The 22,854-nt window shown below is 41.2% G+C and overlaps 1 pseudogene; it reads right to left on the bottom strand.

Moving 5' to 3' along the window:
* Positions 1–10,247: 10,247 nt before the first annotated feature.
* The window catches only part of LOC115666885 (protein DETOXIFICATION 16-like), a 34,999-nt pseudogene continuing 22,392 nt past the window's right edge, over positions 10,248–22,854 (bottom strand).

Genomic DNA, 22,854 nt, shown 5'->3' with positions numbered 1-22,854 from the left:
GCATTTCGGCCACACTCCTTTCCTTGGCCTCGCCAAAATTTCTATTGCGCATGTGCCATAAATGTGCTGTGCATTACCATTCATTAGCCCATTGAGGTTAGCTAGAAACCAAATGAGATATGGGAGAATACCTCACTTGTTACGCAACCAAAATTTTTTTACTTGGGGGACTTGATTATGCTAATTATTCAACTAATGTCCTTTTACAACCTAACTTGATTAATTGTTAATAAGTGTGTCATGCGGTCTTTGTCCAATTATGAGTCGTAAAGTTTTTGTCCCACTAAGTGTCCATGCAATTTTTTTTTGTGTGTTTATTATGGTCTTAGACTGTAATCTAACCATTTTACTAAGAAAATGAATCACACTACAAAAAATATATAAAAGCAATCACAACAAATAGATCAACAATAATAAGGAAGAGCATATAAAAGGTAAGGTACAATAAAGTAACCCGATGCAATATCGATTAAAGAACATTACAAGGCCACATTCTTAAGCGCCGAGAGAGCAACCTTTGTGAGCTAAAATCGAATGGAATCCAAAGGCTAATTCTAATTCTAATCTCTAAAAAGAAATCTATTACTAATGAAATCTGAAAAAAGGAAAAACATGTATATGAACTAATGCCTTAATGCAAATCTAATATTAATGCAATCAGATTTTTATCTTTTCAATTTTATTTATTTTTTCTACATTTTCTGCATTTTTTATTTTTATTTATTTTATCTGAAAAAAAGACTATCAAAATTTTGGATTTGTTTAAAAAATTCAAAGAAAATATCTCCCTAAACAAATGAGCCCAAGCTAAAAGGAAATTGAATTAACCCTACAACCTAAGATGCAACCACCTAACTAAAGCTTGCACTTATTTATATACACACACGAACATATATATATATATATATATATATATATATATATATATATATATATATAATTTTTATTGTTTATTTTATTTTTCCCCTTTTATTCCAATTTTATGATTTATTAGTTCCATTTTTTAATATTTTTTACTTTTTTATTATTTTCTCTCTTTCAATCTCTTTCTTGGGACAGCACCCTCAGAACATGAACTCATACTTCGCTTGGTTTCCCTTTGCCTCTTTCATTTATTCTTTCTTTCCAACATCCAACAGAGACATGATCAAATCTTTGCTTTGTTCATCATTCACCTAGCTCTGTTTATTGTTGTTCTAGTTTCAAAATCTTAACATCATAAAAAACTCTTCATCAACCAGGGAACTCATTAAAGCCATAATCCATATTGCATTCATCACATATGTAATGAAACATGCTCAAATCACAAACAGGAACTCAATGTCAGATGATCTTCAGGGAGCGAATAGTTAAGACTTCTCATCTTTGTTTCTCCAAGAAAAGAGTACAGAGTGGTACTTATCTTGGATATGCAGATTTTGATTTCAAAGGATGATCGAACTAAGTAGCTGATGTCTTGGAGGCATCGTTGCTGGTGATTGGCGTTGGCGAAGAACAAACGAGCAGGAGCCAAGCCCTTCAAATTCTCTGATAAGAAAACAAAGTAAAACAGAGGCACAATCAGTGAGGCTCCGGAGCAGCGAGCGGTGTCAATCAGCCATGGCTTTCGGTGTTAGGGGGGCGATAAAGAAGGAAGATCGGTGAAGAAGCCTCTGGTAGTTCAGGAAAGGACCAAGGATCAATGCTATTGACTGAATCGAAAAATGAGAGTCAGAGAATGAGAGAGAACTTAGCTGTAATTATGTTGCAGTAATCCGGTTGTTCGATGAAGAAGCTTGGACTGAATGGAACCAAAATTAAGATTGATCAAAAGCTGAAATCATGGAGCTAAAAGGCACGATATAGAGAGAGCTTTGCCATGGCAGGAACTGGAGATCTTTGTCTGAAAGAAGGACGAAGACATTACACAACGGACATGGCAGAAGACGAATCAGCAGGAATGAAGCTTTGGCTAGAGACCCAACAGATTGGGTCTCTTCACTAGATATGTTGACTTCCCCGTGACACTGGTCTCTCTTATCGTCTCGGTTGGTTCAATCTTGTTCTAGCTTCTAGCCAGTACTTTGTTCCATTGAAACAAACTGGTTCCGGTTCTTTAGATCTCAGTAGATAGTGCAGATTTGAATATGGTCATCACTCAGCAATCTATCTCGATACTGACAATGAATGGCATTCGAATAAGTGCGAGATTAATACTAAGATGATTGACCTATATAACCACTTTAACAAGCAGACAACATCATATCCTATTAATGCCTATGTAACATTATCTGGTCACATTGTTTATTAAAGAGCATGATATATGGCAGCGTGACCTCTTTTTGGAAGCTATAGCAATCTTGTTCATGGTCAGTGCTTACGGGATTACAGTCGTTTCTTGGTGCAAGTTGGTTGACGTTCAGTGCATTGACTATCTTCCAACCCGCATAACCAAAGCTGATAATCATCCCAAATCTAATATTACCATCTACAAAAAATATAAAGCTCTAACCATGACCTCCAAATCGTAAAAGTCAAGTGAGAACAATGACCTACCTCTTGGATAGCTTGTTCGGCGCACCACCGATGACCTTGGTGACGCGGAGGAGGGCGAGCTCGGCCTTGAGCTCACCCAAAAACTCGCGTTCACAGCAACAGTGATAGTGGTGACAAGCTTGATGATGATCCCATCCCAATCCTATTCATAAACATAAGAGCAACGATGACAGCGGAGAGAAGCATACTGCCAGAAAGCAATTACCAAGAATCACCTGGTCATGATGCAGAAGATGAATACGAACATCGATCGACAATTCGATTGCCTTAATTCTGACAAAACAGAGGAAATTGGTGAACCAATCGGAAGCTGGTTGCAAACGATCGAACGCCGGGCCAAGGCGCCTTCGTACTCTGTCCAAATCTTGAATCGACGAGGAAAGAATGTACGCTCGCCCATCTCTTGAAGTGGCGCTGTCAACACCCTGGCCGTGTACACTCCTCCTAAAAGCGTGAACTCTCAAAAACCCGTCTCGCCAAATTTCTTCCTCTTCTCAAGAACCACGGGGCTAAGGATTCGTGTGAAATTTGCAAAGAAAATTGCGATCTTCAAGAATCCCACCATAACAAATAAAGGTGGCTGTGGAGATGAGTTCATGCTTCAAAAATTGAAAGCCCAACGATTTCTATCTTCTTGCAACAACATACGAGCCAACATGCAAGATTTCCCAGGTTCCTTAATCCGAAGTCCACTCACCTTTGGTAACCGATTTCTTTCAAAAGAGAAGTTCCGATCCAAAAATCTCCTTTTGCGTTATTTTCAAATGTCAAACCCGCGATCGGTTCTTGGCCTGGATCAATCTTGTTTTATTTTGATTCAAATCAAACTCACTTGAGATAACCACTTGGATTCTTGAGCGAATGTTCCCCATCAGATTTGGTCTATCCCTTTTGTTCTCACCACACCAAGATTTGCGGCCACTATTGTTATCTTCATCTTTTGAATTCATGAGCATGCGATGGCCGGCTATCTATAGGAGGTGATCCTATGTGCGATAGTCTGTGGTAACGTCATGGAGATGCCATGAGATTTGCACGTGCAATGCATGGTCTGAATGAGATGCGAATGTGATCTATGCAAATGGTATTTTTGTTTAGGGTTCGATCTCTAATTTTCTCATGCAATAAATGACTAAATGAACTAGCCAGAATTGAGGTATCAACACATTTGACCAATGATCATTAGCTTATCTATTGTATTATGCTTAAACATCTATCTTTTATTAAGGGTGCGTTTGTTTTGCGAAAAACTTCATGATAAAGAAAAATACTTTTCGGAAAAACATTTTTCAAGAAAAAAATAAGTTTTTCTTTGTTTGGTGATATGTGACCGAAAATGTTTTCTGGTGTTTGGATCTCGTTTATAAAATGATTTCAATCTCATGACTTTATCTCAGGCAAAAAAAAAATAATTTTTTTTAAAATATATTTTTTATTTTATTATTTTATCTTTTTTCTTTTCTTTTCTTTTTTCTTATCCTTCTTGCTCCTCTGCCGGTCACCGGCCTTGGCATTAGCCATAGTAGGCCACCGCGTTGGCCAACCTGGTTGGCCTTGGGCGACCTCAACCTCGTCGCGGCGAGGTCGGCTTGCACCTGTGGCTAGTCACTGACAGTCGTCGAGGCCTAGCAACCGGCAGAAGAGGAAGTAGGAAAAGAAAAAAAATAAAAAAGAAAGAAAAGAAAAAGGAAGAAAAGGAAAAGAAAGAAAAGATGGGGTGATGCAAATGGATTGGAAAGTGTTTTCACCTTCTTAAATTTAGGAATTCACTTCCGTTCTTGATCGGAAAGTGTTTTGGTTGACTAATAATTTTCGGCGAACCAAACATATGAAAGTTTTTAAAACTAGTTCCGAGAAGACACTTTACCTCAAACAAACGCACCATGAGTTCATAATTTCTGAAAAAATGAATAAAAGGAAAGTCTCTTAAATATGTTCTTATATAGTTAGTTTCTAACAGATCTTTCTTCAATCATATAATATTTTATTTAAATGAACCAAATTTACTTAACTAAGAATGATAAATACTCGTGAATCGATCTTACATTGTTATGCGTCATATCCAAGTTCATTTTATCGTAATTCCTGTATAATTTTTCAACGCATTTCACATAAGAATTATGAGAAAAGTTACGACAAGCTTCGATAGAGATTGGTATTTCGAGATTCTTGCACTGACGGCAGTTGTTTTTAGGATCCGCATCTATTATATATTCAATGGAAGCTATTGATGGATATTTTCCAAATAAAAGTCAGAATATGGTTCTTATGGGAGGTTTAAAAAAGCATGTACCAATTACACAACCGGCTTTTTTTGTAGGTACACTTTCTCTTGTGGTATTCTCGGGCCCCCCCTCGTGCTTGTTTTTGTCCAAAGATGAAATTCTTAATGATAGTTAGTTGTCTTAACCTACTTTCGTAATAATTGTTGTTCTACAGCAAGATTAATTGCATTTTATATGATTCAGATCTATTTACTTACTTTTGAGGGACATTTCAATGTTCATTTTCAAAATTACAGTGCTCAAAATTGTAGTTAGTACTGTTCAATATCTTTACGGGGAAAAAAGGTACCAAAAACAATTAATTTTTTTTTCGTCTATTAAGTTCATTAACAATGAATAATAATGAAAGGACTTCTTTTTTTTTTTTTTGGAATAAGACATATCCAATTGGTGGTAATGGAAAAAACAGGATGCACCCTTTCATTATTATCACTCATTCTGGAACTAAAAATACTTTGTCTTATCCTCATGAATCAAACAATACTATGCTATTTTTCATGGTTATATTAGTACTATTTACTTCGTTTGCTAGAGTTGTAGAAATTCCCTTTCCTTTTAATCAAGAAAGAATTCATTTGGATATTATGCAAATTGTTAAATCTGTCTATAAACCTTTTACATAAGAATTCAAATAATTATGTGGATTGGTATGAATATGTGACGAATGCAAGTTTTTCGTTAGTATAGGTTTTTCCAAAATATTTATAGTGTCTTTTTAACATAAGCCTATTTATTCATCTTTACAAAATTTGAGCTTACTCAATTTGTTTTCTAAAAGAGGTCCTAATAGAATTTTAGGGGACAAAATTATAAATGTGATATATGATTGAGATAATTGTGGTTACGTTGATGTTTTTTATACAATATCCTTAACTTAGGGTATAAGAGGACTAGCTGAACTAATTCATTTTTTTTTATAGGCGAGTAATTGATGGAATTACGAATGGTTTCGGTCTCACAAGTTTCCTTTTTAGAGAAGGTATCAAATATATTGGGGCCGGTCGCATGTCTTCTTATCTCTAATCATATTTATTGTTTGTATTAATATTTTTATTAATTTATTCTTTTCGTATTTTATAAATTTGAATTTTTTTTATAAGTTCCATTTTTTAACAAAAATAAAAAAAAATTAAATTCTTATTCTGTTTAATGATTAATATATATCTTTATCTTTCTTAAGTTTTTCAAACCATAACAAAAATGGATCTTCTTTAAATATTTCTAACTTTGAATTCTCTTTAGTTTTATTCCCATCCATACAAGAAGTTTTATAAGCATGGCTATTTTTATAGAATGTCTCTTGAAAGTTGAATTCATCCCTTGTTTTTTCCTTTCCATTCACTCAGATCTCTTCCCTTTCTTCGATTTTTATGGCCTTTTCTTTCGAAAAAAGGGAGGAGAAGGATCTTCATCGGTGAATCCCTCTTGTTCCTGTTCAGTCCACTTCATTTTGAAAATTGTTTTCATTTCTACATCCAATTCTTTTTCGCTTTCCCCCCTTTCTCCCTTTTTGAGGTTTATTTAAATTTTTTAGTAACAATTTGTGATGGTATTCCGCCTAAATAGTAAACACAAGTAATACATAAGAGATTTTAGCCCAAAAAAAAAAGTAATACATAAGAGAATACTAGAGATTCGAGCCATAGAATTTCAAAAAAAAGTTCCCAAGATCAAGGTAAAAGAATGTAAGGAGCATAATCTAGATTAACAATGATACCTTTTCATGTTTTGTGTCGAGCTAATGTTTTTATTTAACTATCATAACTATAGCCCACTGATGAATCAGAAGAATGATATCACTAAAATCAATTTTCGTGAATTCCTTAGCCGCCTTTGTTAAGCAAAAATGAACTAGGAGAAGCATAAAGCTTGAGAAGGCTGGGAATCCCATGAAAGGCCTCCTTCGAGAAACCAGTCCAAGTTACGAGACGATGAAATCCTGACATATAATGCCAGTAACAGCCCATTTATCTAGTTCGAGATAGTATTCGCCAAAGCAGTGCCTTCATTTCCGAGTCCGGACTTGAACACCAGAAACCACCGGCATCAGAAAATGTGCATCAATGTAGGCTCCCTTTATTTTGCAGAAAATAAATGATTTGAAAAATATTTTCCAAAAAATGATTTCTTATATCGTTTGAAATAATTAATCAATGAGATATGTTTTCATATCGACAAAAATTTAACCAAGTTACGAGACGGTGAAATCCTGACATATAATGCCAGTAACAGCCCATTTATCTAGTACGCGAAAGTATTCGCCAAAGTAGTGCCTTCGTTTCCGAGTCCGGACTTGAACACCAGAAACCACCGGCATATGAAAATGTGCAGCAATGTTGGCTTCCTTTGTTTGGCAGAAAATGAATGATTTGGAAAATATTTTTCAAAAAATGATTTCTTATATCGTTTGAAATAATGAGCCAATGAGATATGTTTTCACATCAACAAAAATTTAACATTTTCATGGACGTTGAAAATAGTTTTCGTTCGTTCAATTTTGTAAGCGATATAAGCAATTATTTTTTGGAAAATATTTTGAAAATCATTCATTTTTCGTAAAAGAAATGGAGCCATACTAATTGCTAAACTAAACATCATTGGGACGACATTGTTCAGTGTATGCGGGAACCTGACATGGCGTTGAAGGAGCGCATATGCACAAATGCTAGGGATCATGAAGCGGCATATGTCCCTGCCTCCATCGGTATATCAGGATCTTACTTGAAGAAGATAAGAATTTTGCCTGCGTTGGCTGACATGATCACTAACAGAATGCTAGCTAATAGGAGGACTGACCCCATAATGTATCCAATGCACTTGCCATTCCTATCTGTTAGAATGATGAAATAATACGTAAGGACTAATTCACAATTATCTGTGAAGTCATGTTTGGAACAATTTCTACACATCGTAAGATGAAATTTTAGAAATTTGTAGATATATCCTAGGAATCCACTTCACGCCATGCTTGAAAAGAAAATGGCATCAATTGCAATATCGGATTTGGGGCGGGGGAACTATCCCTGTCTCCTGTCCCAAACATTCATATTGAAATGCGCATGACAAATTTACTATTTCTTGACGAACACCCACTCTACATCTAGCTATTAAGAGATGACATGTTTAGCAGATCAATCTTGTCAAACTGCAAGAATCCTGAAGGAGCTAAGGTTGCTAGCAATACATTGTTATCCCGTTTTCTAACAGCTTTTTGGGAATACAAAATGGTATTCTCTCACTTGGAAATCAGAGCCAGATTATGTCAAGAGCTTGGATACTTAGGGTCCATTTGGCAAGTTGCCAAATATTGAAAATTTTTGTTCTTTTGTTCCCAGAATCAATTTGGGAACAGAAATCCTTTTGTTAAAATTTTTGTGTCCGGGCACAAATTTGAAAAAAATTGTTCCCATAATCAGTTTTGGAACAGAATTAAGAAGCAAAAAAAAGTAGCTTATTGATTATGGGAACAATTTTTCCATTTATGATTCTTCTTTGTTTTCTTCTTCCACTTGGTTTGTTGTTCTTCACCTGCCGTCGGCCACCGAGACCACAGGCTAGGGATGGCGAGGGCGTCACGGCCCTCGCCGGTGGCCGGCGAGGGTCCCCCTCAACACCTGGGCGGGAGCGGCTCGTGGCCGCGACGGCAAGACCTCGCCCAACCATGGAGAGGCCGACCTCGTCGTAGCAACCCAGGCGAGGGAGATGGGTCGTGACGGCGAGGTCGGCCTCGCTAGATCTGGGTGAGGTCGAACCTCGTCGGCCCTAGCCTGTGGCTGATCGCCGGTGCGGGCGACCGACCATGGCCAAGGAAGGGAAGGGAAAGAAAGAAACAAAAAAGACAAAAAAAGAAAAAAATATTAAAAAATTCAAAATATTATTAATAAAAAGAAATTTTGTATAGTTATTAAACACATTTCTGTTCCTCTTCTGTTCTAAGAATAAAAATTTTGGACAGTTACCAAACGTCTTCAAATGCTTAGAAATTGTTCCCGGATACAAAATCAAAAAGAATAATTTCTGAACAGAATCAGTTTCCGGATATAAAATCGTTGCCAAACGCATCCTTAAAGACTTGGTGTGATCCGACTTTCAATGCTAAATTCTTTGATTGCCGTGACTCAGTCAGTGGAAGGAATGGCTTATCCTTCTTTTCAACTAGTTTGATTGGAAAGTACACACTGCTTCTTCTTTCGTTTGAATTATGAAATAAACATTCTTTGACGAGTGGAAATAAATTGAATATTATCCATTCCATAGTCAATGGCCATCGGATACTGATGTGTAGCTTAAAAATTAACCAGAGAAAGTATCTTTTGTGATCACTTAACTTTTGCCTTTGTTTTAAAACGTGTCACTTGAATTTCCAGTTTTATCAATTAGGTCACATAATTTTAATTTTGATTTCAATCCAGTTGATCAATTCAATTCTGGATCAGTGATCCATTGAAAATCTAATTGGACAGAAACTTGAATCGTTGTTAAGTGACTTGATGAACTAAAGTTTAGTGACTTGTCGTTTCAAAACTAAACCCAGTTATTCGATCATCAAATACAATTTCGGTACATCCTCACTTGCATGCAATTTAATAGACGATTCTGCTGCTCCGAGTGTGTAAAATCAAAATAATTTTCCGTGCTCATAAGTTCATGAAAGTGTTGGTAACATATAAAAACTTTGAAATTTTTTCTTTTAGATAAAATCTTGGCCTACAGCTTCACCTCTAAACATGCGAAGTTATTCCATGATCAAGATGACCGCAATTATAAACAAACTAGATCATTTAAAAACTCTAAGTTGCATGAGATCAATCCTTTGAACAATTAGAGATTCAAAACTCTTAGAGTTGAAAGATTTGTATGAGTTATGACCCTCACTTCACCTCCAAAACTAGTGAAATTCTTCTATAATGAAAAGGAGCACAATAATCAACAAATTACCTGATCTAAAAATGTTAACTTTTGCAATATTACTCGTGAAGAATTGAAGCTTAACATTTCTTTCATTTTAAAGTTCTTTTCAGAATGTTGGAGTCTCTGATTGATAAGTTAAAATGCTATAATGGTACATTATTTCTGAGAACAAGTACGCCAACATCAACAGCGATTCTTGTTATGTGACCCAATGGCCAAGTGATCCTTGTGGAAATTAGAAAAAGGTAACATCTCTTGACAGAATCAGCCACAATTGATCTGATGGATTGATCATGGAGAATTCTGCCTTAAGCATAAGGCTTCGATGCTTCTCGTAACTTCTTGAGATTCGATTGTGACTCGTGTGAAAGCAATTTTTTGTCATCTCCTAATCTGGGCATGTATAGCAGACCTTTGACCGGACTCAGGAGGTGGTCCTGGACGAGGGAAGTAGTCTGATGCCTAAAAGTTCGCCACGAAAGAGTGGGAGAGGATGATTCTCGCAAACACCAAAGAGAAGTTCAAACTGATAAGATTGTCTTGATACTTCCTGGAGACATATTTATGTCAGACTTCAGTTTAGAAGGTCGGAGAAGAACAGCTATACTTTGAGATGGTCTCTAGTAACTATTACAGGGGACTTATTCATGTCCTACTAATTGATCAAGAATAAAGAAGACAAAGTATGATCTGCCGACACGGGTACTCCCCACAAGTCTAGGATGTCAAGAACAAAATTATGCTAAAGAAAACACAAGTGGTGGACTGTGCACCAAACTCTTCCTAAATCCTAAACACAAGTAAGGTCGAGACTGCGACATTAGATCCTCATAAAGAGATTTCTGAGATCTTGCTGTATACCTATTTTGCATTTGTTTCAGACTTTTGGCAGAAGTTCCACATGTGGCTTTCCTCATGGGCGGCAGCATGAGGTCCAGAGGGATAAGTACATGTTATTTCATCAATTCGCACTAGGTTTCAACACAAGGAACCGGAGGGTCTGTAGTCTACCATCCGATTCCAATGGCAATATTTCTTCACCGTAGCTTTTTGACAACAATCCAGCGGCAAGACTCACGGCACTATGTACTCTGTCAGTGGCTTTCTTTGCCTGCAAAGATGCCAAACATCAAGTACCAACCATAGATCGAATAATACTTTACATGGTGAAAACGTTCGATTTATCGATTCGCTATAAATTACCTCTTTCTTCCGGTCAGTACATCCTGTTAGGACTGCAAGTAACAATGTTTGCGCAAAGAGTGCAACTATAATCCTGGTCCATAGGCCCTGCAGCTCAATAAGAAGAACAAGAACATTGGACAGACTCCTAGTTACGATGAAAGCAAAGAACGAATTGCAGTAGAATGGTAGGGTAACTGTGATTTACCTTTCCACCAATGTGACAGAGAAAAGCTACGAATATGGCGACCGGAATACCCAACAGATAGTAGGCACCCAAATTGATGATGTCACGCCCCGAACCCCCGTCGAGCCCGCGACATCCCGCCTCCGGTCGAACAGAGTGCGACGTCCCAGGAATAACGTCGCCGACCCAACGATCCATCAGAGTTAACTCGCGGCGGAAGCAATAAAAAAAATCCCGGACATTAAAATTGGAGAACACCAGGAAGGAACAAATCGTCAAACCACCAAGCATATATTACACTTCCTAATATTTACATCATCCGCCAATACAAACCACAAAATAATTTATAAACACACCGAACTATAAACTCCAAACCACCAAAATATCAAGATCAGCTCTCTAGGTCAGCACTATCCAAAAATGGGGCGCATCCTCCTCCCAGAACTATCCCCTACGCCCTCTCGAAGGCGTCCACTCTGACTCACTGTCCTCGGCATCACCACTTCAATCCTCCGCAGATGTCTGCTCACCTGACGACTCCGAGTCGACCTCAATCTCGACATTCAGGCAGGGGCTCTGAAATGGTTTGGTTGAAACAACCATGAGATCACATCTCAATAAGTCACAACCTAAGCCCCACCTAGGCTATCACGTAATTCCAGACACATCCAAACGCGCAACCAAACAACCAGACAACCAGCAATCGAACATTCACACATACCTGGACTCTCTGCATACGCACCATGCACGTTAGCCCACAATCCCAACATACAATTCTTGCACACATGCCATCACACACTTTCCACGTATCAATACACACGCCAATCATACCACAGCAGTACATCACAGCCGCGCGCGTGCCTCGATTATAAAGCAAAACCTACTTGGGCACGTCCCATACCATGCCTAGCAGATTTTACCCCATAATCGCGCACTGCATCACGCGATACAAACACACTCGCACACTAACTCACACCATGCATCACTTTCACAATCCTCACATGTCAAGCCAAATCCCGCTCATTCTCAACCTTTCCACCACTACCGCGCCCGCGTAAAACGCATCAGGCCAACGGTCTTCTGACCTCGTCAGGCATCGTCACCCCGTCGGGCCGGGCATCGTCACCCCGTCAGGGACGGCATCGTCCCGCGTAAACGAACACGCCTCTGGACGGAATCCTACACACACTTTCCTTCTACCGCGCCCGCGTAAAACGCATCAGGCCAACGGTCTTCTGACCACGTCAGGCATCGTCACCCCGTCGGGCCGGGCATCGTCACCTCGTCAGGGACGGCATCGTCCCGCGTAAACGTACACACCTCAGGACGGACCTCACCCCGCGTAAACGTACACGCCTCAGGGTCTCACTTTTCAAACCAATCCTACATTCCAGTACCTTCGTTCCACTCAAACCACATTTGTCACACGGCCACACCTACACACTGCCAAACACGCACACCTCACACACATTTCACAATTTCACATTCTCGTCACACGAACACGCCACCCAATCACACATTCTTGGCACGCGAATACAATACGCGAATGCACTATCACACCACCACATCTCACGGCCAAGCACACACTGCATATCACCAATCCACATTCAGCCCAAGCATAATCCAAATCAGCCCACGATCACAAATCACACAACCACGTACACAATTCAATTCATAGCATAATTCCCACTGATCGATTGCACAATTCAACTCCAATCCAGTCACAACATCACGGTCCTACCCAAGCTTTCTATACCTCAAATTTTCGTCGCCAAATCAGTCCACAACCACCAAATAACCAGTCTCTCAATTCAGCCCCAAACAGCCCCTAAAACAGTCACAAAATCCCCTAAACCGAACCCTAAACAGTGACCGGAATCCCATCAAAATAAATAGTAAACGAACTCCAAAAATTCTAAATTTTGGATATGTCATAAAAAACATCTTGATCAACATTTCTCATGAAGAACACGAAATCCGGTTCAATCTGTAACCATGCCTTTTTGTCCCTCGAAGTCAGACCAAAATCAGTTCGCTCAAACAGACCGTTTTGTCCTCAAAATACATTTATTTCAACACACAAATCACCTTGAAAAGCTTTGAAATTTTTATATGTTATAACCACGAATGTCCCCAAAAACTTTTGTGAAGGAAGTATTTTGAAAATAGGCCTGGAAAAATTTATAAAAATTCGAACAGACCCGAAGGTCGGGTGAACAGTAAATCGGGCAGTTTTATTTCGGTCCAAAGATGGACTTCCGAATGGCATCAAATGATTTCCAAAAATTCCCAAATTAATATATGTCATACTTCAAGATGTTGGAAACAACTTTTATGAAGAAACATTCCTCAAATTCGGCACTCAAAATTCTCTACAAAAATAGAAAACCGGGTGGGTACAGTAACCGCGAATCCGCGATTCACCCCGAACCTCACGGATTCAAGCCCGAACCGATTTCTACCGAATTCCAACCGCCAAAACTCATTTCCCGACATCTAATCCAACCCGCAACAACCACTAACAGCCATACTCAGCCACCAATAGCCATGATTAACCACCAATAACCATGATCAACACCTTAATCAACCTCTAATCACCCCAAACCGCACCCAAACGAGTCCGAAAAATACCCGACGTCCTAGGCGAGGTTTAGGGAGCGACTTACTGGACTCTAGACTAACTCGGCTAGATCGGCAAGGGGGAACGGCTGGCCGGCGGCGATCGGCGGTGGCGGCTTGCTCCGGCGATGCTCCGGCGATGATCGGCCGTCCAAGGCCGAGAGAGAGATGAGAGGATTTTTGGTGAGGGAGAGAGGGAGAGAGTTCTCTGTTGGGGGGGGGGGGGGGCTGCCGAGAGAAGAGAGGGAATGAGGAGAGAGAGAGAGGAGAGAAACAATTAAATATTTGGTCCAAGGTTTGACCAATTTTTTTTTCTTAATTCCAATTTTGCCCCTAAAACACTTGGTCCACATTCTTCCAAACCAAAATATCTAAGGGCGTTTTTATCCAATATTTTGGGGCTGATATTTATCCACACTTAATCCCCAAATTCAATTTCCAAAATCCCCAAAATTCGGAATACCCAAAAATAGGCCTAGGGGCAAAATCGTAATTTTCCGGTCCCGGGGCGAAATTCCAATTTTCGCACATACGTGTTCCATATGTGCGTGGCCAACATAATATGGCGTCAGAATCGCGAAATTCACTTTCTAAGTCCTCGAAAATCGACTGCGAAGTTCCGGGAATAAAATAATATTATTTTTCCAATTTTTGTCGAAATTCTAATTTTTGGCCGTAACCACTCCAAATATGCGTGGCCACTCTAAAATGACCTTGGCCTCGAAAAATAACCTCAAACGACCTCAAAATCCAACATCGGTGTCCACAGGGGCAAAACCGTAATTTTTCCGGCCCCGGACCGAAATCTATTTTTTTTTGCAGAAATGGGTGGCCCCAAGGTTGGCCAAGCCGAAAACGTCATCGGCCGCTCAAAATTTTCACTTTCAAAATTCTCGATTCCCGGGCCCGAATTCCAAGAAATGACTAAAATTGACCAATCGCGACTTTAGCTTATCTCTTGCTAACGGGTGGCTCATTAGGATTACGCGCTCTCGACCCGTGACCGACACTAAGTCAAATCACGTTTAAGTTTGCTCGAACCAAGGCGACCTCGATCGTCATATAATTGCGAGGGTCTGTCACTAGTGCCCTTCGGACACGATCAATCAAATAGACCGGTCTCGGTTGGCTCAAAACATTCCCTCGTCAATCCATATAGTCAAAGATCGAACCCAGGTCGAGTTCTTTGGTCATGCGAACTTAATCCCGTAATAGCCCTACCCTTAAGGTTAGCATCCCGAGAATGCGCGGTTCCCGGGTGAGATCTCACTATAGCGCATTGGTCAAATTCATTTCCTAAATCCCGGGAAAAAGGATCGAAAATTCAGACTGTTACAGATGAAAGCTCCAATCTTTTGCCATCCACGTCCTCTTGCTGTCACGCCCCGAACCCCACGGTGCGCCACATCCCTCGCAAAGGTCGATTCAAGTACGACGTCCCAGGATGCGTCGCCGACCCGACGCTCAAACAGAGTACAAGGCACATGCGGAAGCATTACAACACCCGAACAATTTAAAACCACCTAACCAAGGATAGCCGCACAACAACCAACAAGAACAAATATACACTTGCATTGATACTGGGAACCATATACAACATCCATTTACAGCCCACGCTCAAAAATCAAAAGCGGGTCAACAGCCACCAACATCAAAAAGGGGGGTACGAGGCTCGGCGGTCAAGCATTATATCTAACCGGGGCTCCTCCCAAAATGTATCGGTACGCCTGTCATCTTCAAGGCCGGGGGTCTGAAAAATTGATTTTCAACAACAGTGAGAATGAATCTCAGCGAGTAGGTTCCCTAAACCTAAGCTAGGCTAACATGCACCTCCTGACGAGCACTAAACAACACACCAATCAAGCCATAATTGACTTAGGCCCTCGGGCCCAAATCCAATACTCTCCTTGCCCTGCAAGTTAGGCACTTACAATTCAAGAATAAAACATAGGACCCAAACGCAACACATGCGCACATTACTTGATCACAATGCATGTCATGCTTATGCTCGTGCTCATACGCGTGCTCACGCTTCATCAATGCATTTTCGCACGCTTGCACTCTAGCACACTTGCAATTATCAATTTCTCCTCCGACCCGCGTTAAACGCATCAGGTCCATCACTTCGAGATCGATCTCTAGCCCGCGTAAAACGCATCAGGCTTATGGCACAACACCCGCGTAAAACGCATCAGGTTTGGCCATCTTCCGGTAGTCTGGGCATCATCCCGCGTAACACGCCTCAGGACGGGTTCAATACCCCGCGTCAAACGCCTCAGGGCTTTATGTGATCACACATTCACATTCACCAAATTATTATCTGAACCCCGCGTAAAACGCATCAGGGCAGTTTAGGTGATCACATGTTCATGTCATCCGTGCACTCATATATGCACATGCCATGCCAATGCTCGAGATGCACACCCATGGCCATAAAGTTCACACTTGGGCACTCACGAATTTCACAATGAGCATTCAATTGCACAACGCCGCTTATTCAATTCACCACATAATATGCTCAATTCAATAAATCACAAGCCCAAGTAATCAACCATCCATTCCAGCCACGGCACAAACTTGGCACATAATTTACGCATACAAATCACACAATTGAGTCAACATCAATTCACGCACTCGAGGCCCGGCAAGAGACTCCATTCTTAGTCACACTAGGCACATGACACGGCACCACAAAATTGATCACAACCCAGTACAAATCAGCCACTTAGCCCGCCAACCTAAACATTCCCGATAATCACACAATTAACCTCCAAATTGATCGCTCATAGACCAATTCAAACCCGGTATGGACAGCCACCAAACAAATCGTCCTAGGCCAACAAATGTTCTCAAAACACTCCATTTGACTCCCCAAAATATCACCCAAATCAGCCACCATGAGGACCAAATGAGGCGCGCACTATAATCCACATTTGAACCCGAAATTAACCCCAAACTCGGGCCGAATCATTCCAATACTTTCAGCCTTCACGCAGCACATTCCAAGTCATTACACCTCATTAAAATGATCCCGTTAGACCACCAAAACCGCCATGAAAACAGCCGCTATTCGGTCTTCAATTTACACCCGCCAAATTCACAATTTCGCCCAATTTGAGGCACCTATGCACAGCCACTTCACAGCACTATACGGGTCATTAAACCTCAACTAAATTATCACACTAAGCCCGTAAAATAGCCACAAGATCAGTACGAAAACAGCCACCATTTAGCTCGCAAATTTCACTCGCCAAAACCACAATTTTTGTCCAAATCACAACTCTCGTGATCAGCCACCACGCAGCACGTTATGGACCGCCAAACCTCAGTCAAATTATCAGTCTAGGTCACTAAATGCGCCACAAAATCAGCCCCTACAGCCACCGTTTGGATCACAAGTTTCTCCCGCCAAGTCCACAATTTCTATCCGAATCGAAGCGCCCAAGCTCAGCCGACTCACAGCACAATACGGGACTCTAAATCTCAATTAAATCAGCACGATTAACCACCAAAACAGCCACGATAACAGCCCTTAACAGCCTCCACCATTTAACCCCTAAATTAACCTAATTAACCCCTAAAACCCATCTAGAAACACACATTAGTCTAATTAGGGTTTAGGGTTGTACTCACTTGAAATCCTAAGCTTTAATCAAGGCTAAATAAGCAGCAAGGGTGGCTGGGCAGCAGTGGATCCGCGCCGGAACAGTGATGGCGAGCGGCGGCTCTGGTGAAGCCCTAGAGCGGCCGAGAAAGAGAGAGAGAGAGCAGGTGGGGGAGAGACACGGCGAGAGGGAGAGGGAGAGAGACGGAATGGTGATGGTGGTGAGGCGTGGGGCGGTGGCACCGACGGCGGCGAGCTGGGCGAGCGCGCAGCCGACGAGCTGGGGCGGCGGAGACTCGGCGCAACGGGGAGGAGTCGGGCGAAGAAAACAGAGGAAGGGAAAAGAGAGGGGGTCGCGGCGGCCAGGCGCGCGGCCGGCGGCAGGCGAGCGGCGGCGCAACTCGGTAGGAGCGACGGCGGCGCGAGGCGGTCGGCTTGATGCGGCCAGGCGGAGGAAGAAGCAGAAGCGAAGCAAGAGTCGGGGCGAAGAGACGAAGAAGAAAAGAAAGGGAAGAGGAAGAAAAGAAAAGAAAAGAAGAGAGAGAGAGAAGGAAACGTGAGCGAAAAGTAGGGGAGGGGGTGTCTGAGGCACGGGCAGACGTACGCAGACACGGCAGAGGGAGGAGAGAGAGAGAGAGGAAATAAAAAAAAATATTTGAACATTCAAATATTATTTGCAATCCGATAGCCCAAATTAAAAACAAAAAGTGGTCTACCGGTCCAAAATAAGCCTCGCACATAAAAAGGGACAAAGGCCAAATTAATTAGACCAAATCATAACGAGGGAGGTCTACTAGTCCAAATTCGCACGTGGTCAAAAACTCCCCTTTTTCCATCATTCCTGACAATCTCAACGCTGGCCACAACAATATCGACACCGTCCAATTTATTTCGTCCCGAAACTTCCGAAAATCGACTGCCAAGTTCGAGGTCTAAATAACGGTCAAATTCGATCGAGTGCGATTCTAGCGAAATCTCTAATTTAAAAATAATAACCGAGAGTGATCAGTTCTCGGGCGAGATTTTACTATAAGCACACTGACAAATTACACGTTTTATAAATCCCAAAAATGGGCCGAAATTCGGAATGTCACACTTGCAGTGCCTGAAAAAACTGTCTTGTAGCATCAAAACAGTTGAAGTACAGGTCGGTTTTGACTTTAACATATTTGAGATTTGACTCATTCTCCAACTTCCCTCCCTAATTATCAGGAAGATTAGTCAATGTTAAACTAGGTCAGGTGCACCATTAAACTGCAATAATAAGCAAAGTATACCTGAAAACACAGACTGAATGTCACCAAGAAAATGGGAAGTTGCGATTAGTACCAGCATATCTCCCACATAGTTCACAACTTCTTCTGTGCTATAGAGGTAGCCCCATGCCCTTCGACTGAAGATCATGAGAGTACCAGCAAGCAAGCCTTCCATGGCAACCATCATTAAGGAAACATAAATTGCCAAACGAGCTGCTCGTGGTCTTCCAGCACCCAATTCATTTGAAACTCTCGTGCTACCAAAATAAGGCCAAGAAAGTGTGAGACTGTACTATAGCTGCTGCTTTGCAAGATCTACTGAAGTAAATAAAGCTTAACCAGTTAGGATTACATTATTGAACCACTGAGTCCTAGAGGTATCATGCAAACCAAGGAGCTGGTGTTGAGGCTGAAACAAGCAGAAGATATTAATTTTACATTGTTTAAAAATGATAGCAACTGGTGCCAAGAGGTTAGCAATTTTGTTCGCTTCTAGTTGATACAAACTACAGATGGACCAGATTGAGAGGACCGACGTTTCAAGTTTTTTGGGTTGGGAAGAAGTCCTGATAATAAGACAATCATTTCGAATGACCAAATCTAATAGGAGAACGATCATGGCGCTCTGCTTGTGGATACCAAGCATGTGGTATTGCTTAGCTCCATAAGACTGACCGCAAAATGTATCCAATGCACTTGCCATTCCTATCTGTTATGGACCAAGCATCTATAAGATGGTGCAATTCTTAGATGTCATAAAATGAAACTGAAGAAGTTTGTCACTATATCCTAGGAACCCAAATGAGGCCTTGCTTGGAGCATCATGATTGTTTTGCCATAGTTCACTCAACCTATATCCAGCGGAAGAATCTGAACAAAATAATTGTTTTATCTATTTCATTTTCGGACTGGGGTCCCCAATAATCTTCTTTAAGTGCAGTTAACAAATATCCTAATATGTGACAAACACCAGCATTGAGTTTCCAATCTCAGCATTGCTAAACCTAGCTAGAGGGGAGAAAGTGACACATTTGGCGCACTGAGCTTATTGAGAGATAACATGTCCAGTAGATCAATCTTTGTCAAACTGCAATAATCTGATAAGGAGCTAAGGTTTAGACAAGCGATCTATTCATGGTAATTGGAAAACTAGAGCGCACGCAGTCTTAATTGATCCAACAATTGCTAGACTCTGTTTATTCAACAGGAAAAAGAACTCCTATAATCATGTCAATAATAGAAGTGGCACAAGACATCTTTCAAGATAAATAACATCCTGGAAGAAAACTTTCATAGAAGTGACATAGTATGGTGCTACTTTCAGATTCTTAAAATCTTTTGTCTCTTTGTTGGTTTATCTCAAGATGAAAACAGGAAGAATTGTGGTATCTTACCAACATGCTAAAGCCAGTCACAGAAGCGAAGGACGTGGCCACGAAAGCACTGGAAAGTGCCAGCTCTCCAAAATGACCCACAAACGACACCGAGATCACCTGCAAACAATATATCATCAGATTCACCAATACCAATGGCCTGGCCAATGATAGTTGTCGCTTCATTTCCAAGAAAATCTCGTCTTTCTTGAATCCATTCCCTGATGTGGACGCCTTCTTCTCCTGGGAAACTGCCAACAGGGGTGACTCCAAATGCTGTTTCTGTTCTTCCACGTCCATTTGATTGGTTCTTCTGTGCTTTTGGGCAGAGCGAGCGAAGCAGAGGGGAAAAACAGGGCAATAGCTTTAGATATCCTAGAGATTCTCTCAGCAGAAATGACCAAGTTGACGACACCCGTTTCTTTCTCTGACGGTTAAGTTTTTCTGCTCACATGCTTGGTGAAGTACAATTAGGCAGAGTTTTGTCGAGTTAGATTTCTTTTGGGTGTCTCTTTATCTGCTTGAGAGCTTCTGAGGTGTTAAATGCAAATAAAGGGAACCGACACAACCAGAAGATCCCACCAAATGAGACAAAGCTTGTTTCCCTTTCACTATTATGATTGGAAAATTAGCATTCCTTTTTGTTTTGCTTGAACTAGAAAATCAACATCCTCGTAGATAGAATATCACTCACACAGTAATTGTCGATGTCGACTCACCATATTTGGTTGCTCGCTGAACTTTGCCTTTACTTGAAAGAGGTCGATGCATAAATCGAACTTTCTAGTTATATCACTAAAAACCAATATTAAGCTTTTATTTTCGATCTTCAATTAAGTAACGCTCCCTTTTCCTTGGCCTCGCCAAAATTTCCTTGTGTCGCAGATGTGGCACAAGTGTGTCGCGCATGTTCCATACACATTTTCTTTTTTTCTTTGAAAATTCAATTATAGTAATTCTGCTTTGTTCAATTTCATGTCAAGTATAATTACTCTAAACACTCTCACAAAGTCAACTATTTTTTACCACATACCCCCAACCTTATAATCATTTCCCTAACCGCCCCTCGCTGCTGTCTACATCATGTCACCGTCTACTCCATTAATCCTTTGCATCTCTATCTCCCTCGCCACAGACCTACACTAGGTGTATTTACCGAAAAACTGTCCCATCTCCTCCACCGTTCACCCCTCTGTTTCTGACATCATTGTGTAGAAAAAGTCTCCGCGACGCTCATGATCTATGCAAACAAGTAGAAGGCCCCATCAATGGTGGTCGCGTTGTACAGCGATAAGACATCATATAGAATACCCCACTCACCATCCCATTCACCGCCACTCCGATTACACACCCCTCTGCACATAGGCTTTGCGGGAAGATCCCTGAGGTGTACACCCACGTGATCGGCCCCATCCTAATAGAGAGGAATGCTACGTAGTACAACACCGAGGCAATACATATGGCCACCGCCCATATGAGTTTCATGTGGTTATGGTCGTTGATGTGAGGCGCATTCTGAGGGAGGCGAGTGAGAAGATCATCCCGTTGACACTGTTCAGTAGCAACGGCTACCGCCCAACCTATGTCGAGGAAGGTGGTGATGAGGAAGAGCACTCTCTTTTCAAAGCCGACTGCAATGGCGCAAGGAGCTTTTTGTTGTAGGAGGTCATGTTGGCCTTCTCGAAAATGCAAGCACTGTAGAGGATGATAGCATCGATACCAAGTGACCTACTGAAAGAAGTGGATTCAAACGACGTAAATAAGGATGCGGCGGACAAACAAGGTCATATGGAGGATGAGATCCCGCCACACACCGTCCCCAATGGTAGACTTTGACAATGTCGTCATTGCATTCCTCAGGGATTTGTTAATGCGTCATCTATGCAAACTCCTCAATCCATCTTTCTAGAGTTTGGAGAAATGTCCCTTTATTAAAACACCTGATGAGTGCAACGACGACGTTGTCAAGGTCACCAAACAGAGCATCAAAGAGGGTGTATGGCGGGAGCTCCTCCTCCACCCAACCCTGTCCATTCGCCACATCCTTGTCTATATCGTTGGGATCCAATTCTTCTAAAATGCCTCTGGCATCGATGCCGTCGTCCTCTATAGCCCTCGCATTTTCGAGAAAGCCAACATTACTTCCTTCAACAAAAAGCTCCTCACGTTAAAATCATTGTAGTCGGCTTCATAAAGACAATGATCATCCTCATTGCAATCTTCAACCTTGACCGGGTGGGGAGCCGACTGTTGTTGAGAAGCAGCGCCGGTGGGACGATCTTCTTGCTGGCCTCTCTCGGAATATAAGCTCATGTGAGCATGGCCATGTGCATTGTCTCAGTGTTGTCATACGCGATCTTCTTCTCGATTGGGATGGGGCCAATCATATTTGTGTATAGCTCAAAGATCTTCTTGCTAAGTCTACGTCTGCAGGGTATGCAATCGACGTTGCCTTGAACCGAGTGGTGAGTGGAGTGTTATCAATGACGTCCTTATCAATTTATAAGGTGATTGCCATTGACCGGGCCTTCTCTTCTCCGCGGTGATTGCGAGCATCATGTAGGTGTTCTTCTACACGATAATATCAGAAACGGCAGGGGCGGACGCGGTAGGAGATGGGTCAGTTTTTGGTAAATACACCAAGTGGAGGTCTGTGGCGAGGGAGATAGAGCTGCAAAGGAACAATGGGGTCCACGGTGATGGATGGAGGCAGTTGCGAGTGACAATTAGGGAAATAATTATAAGGTAATGGGTATCTAGTAAAAATGGATGGCTTTGTAAGGTATTTAGAGTATTTATACACAATATGAATATTGTAATCTATGCTAATGTGGATGAGGACAAAAAAGAATTATAATGATGAATTTTCAATGAGGATAAGTAGACAAAAATTTCTTGGGAA

Source organism: Syzygium oleosum, unplaced genomic scaffold, assembly GCF_021117445.2.
Source record: "Syzygium oleosum isolate NSW1041296 unplaced genomic scaffold, Sole_v2.1 Sole_v2.04, whole genome shotgun sequence".
Taxonomy (NCBI): Eukaryota; Viridiplantae; Streptophyta; class Magnoliopsida; order Myrtales; family Myrtaceae; genus Syzygium; species Syzygium oleosum.
Note: the sequence above shows the minus strand (reverse complement) of the source record. Positions and strands in the feature narration are given on the sequence as shown.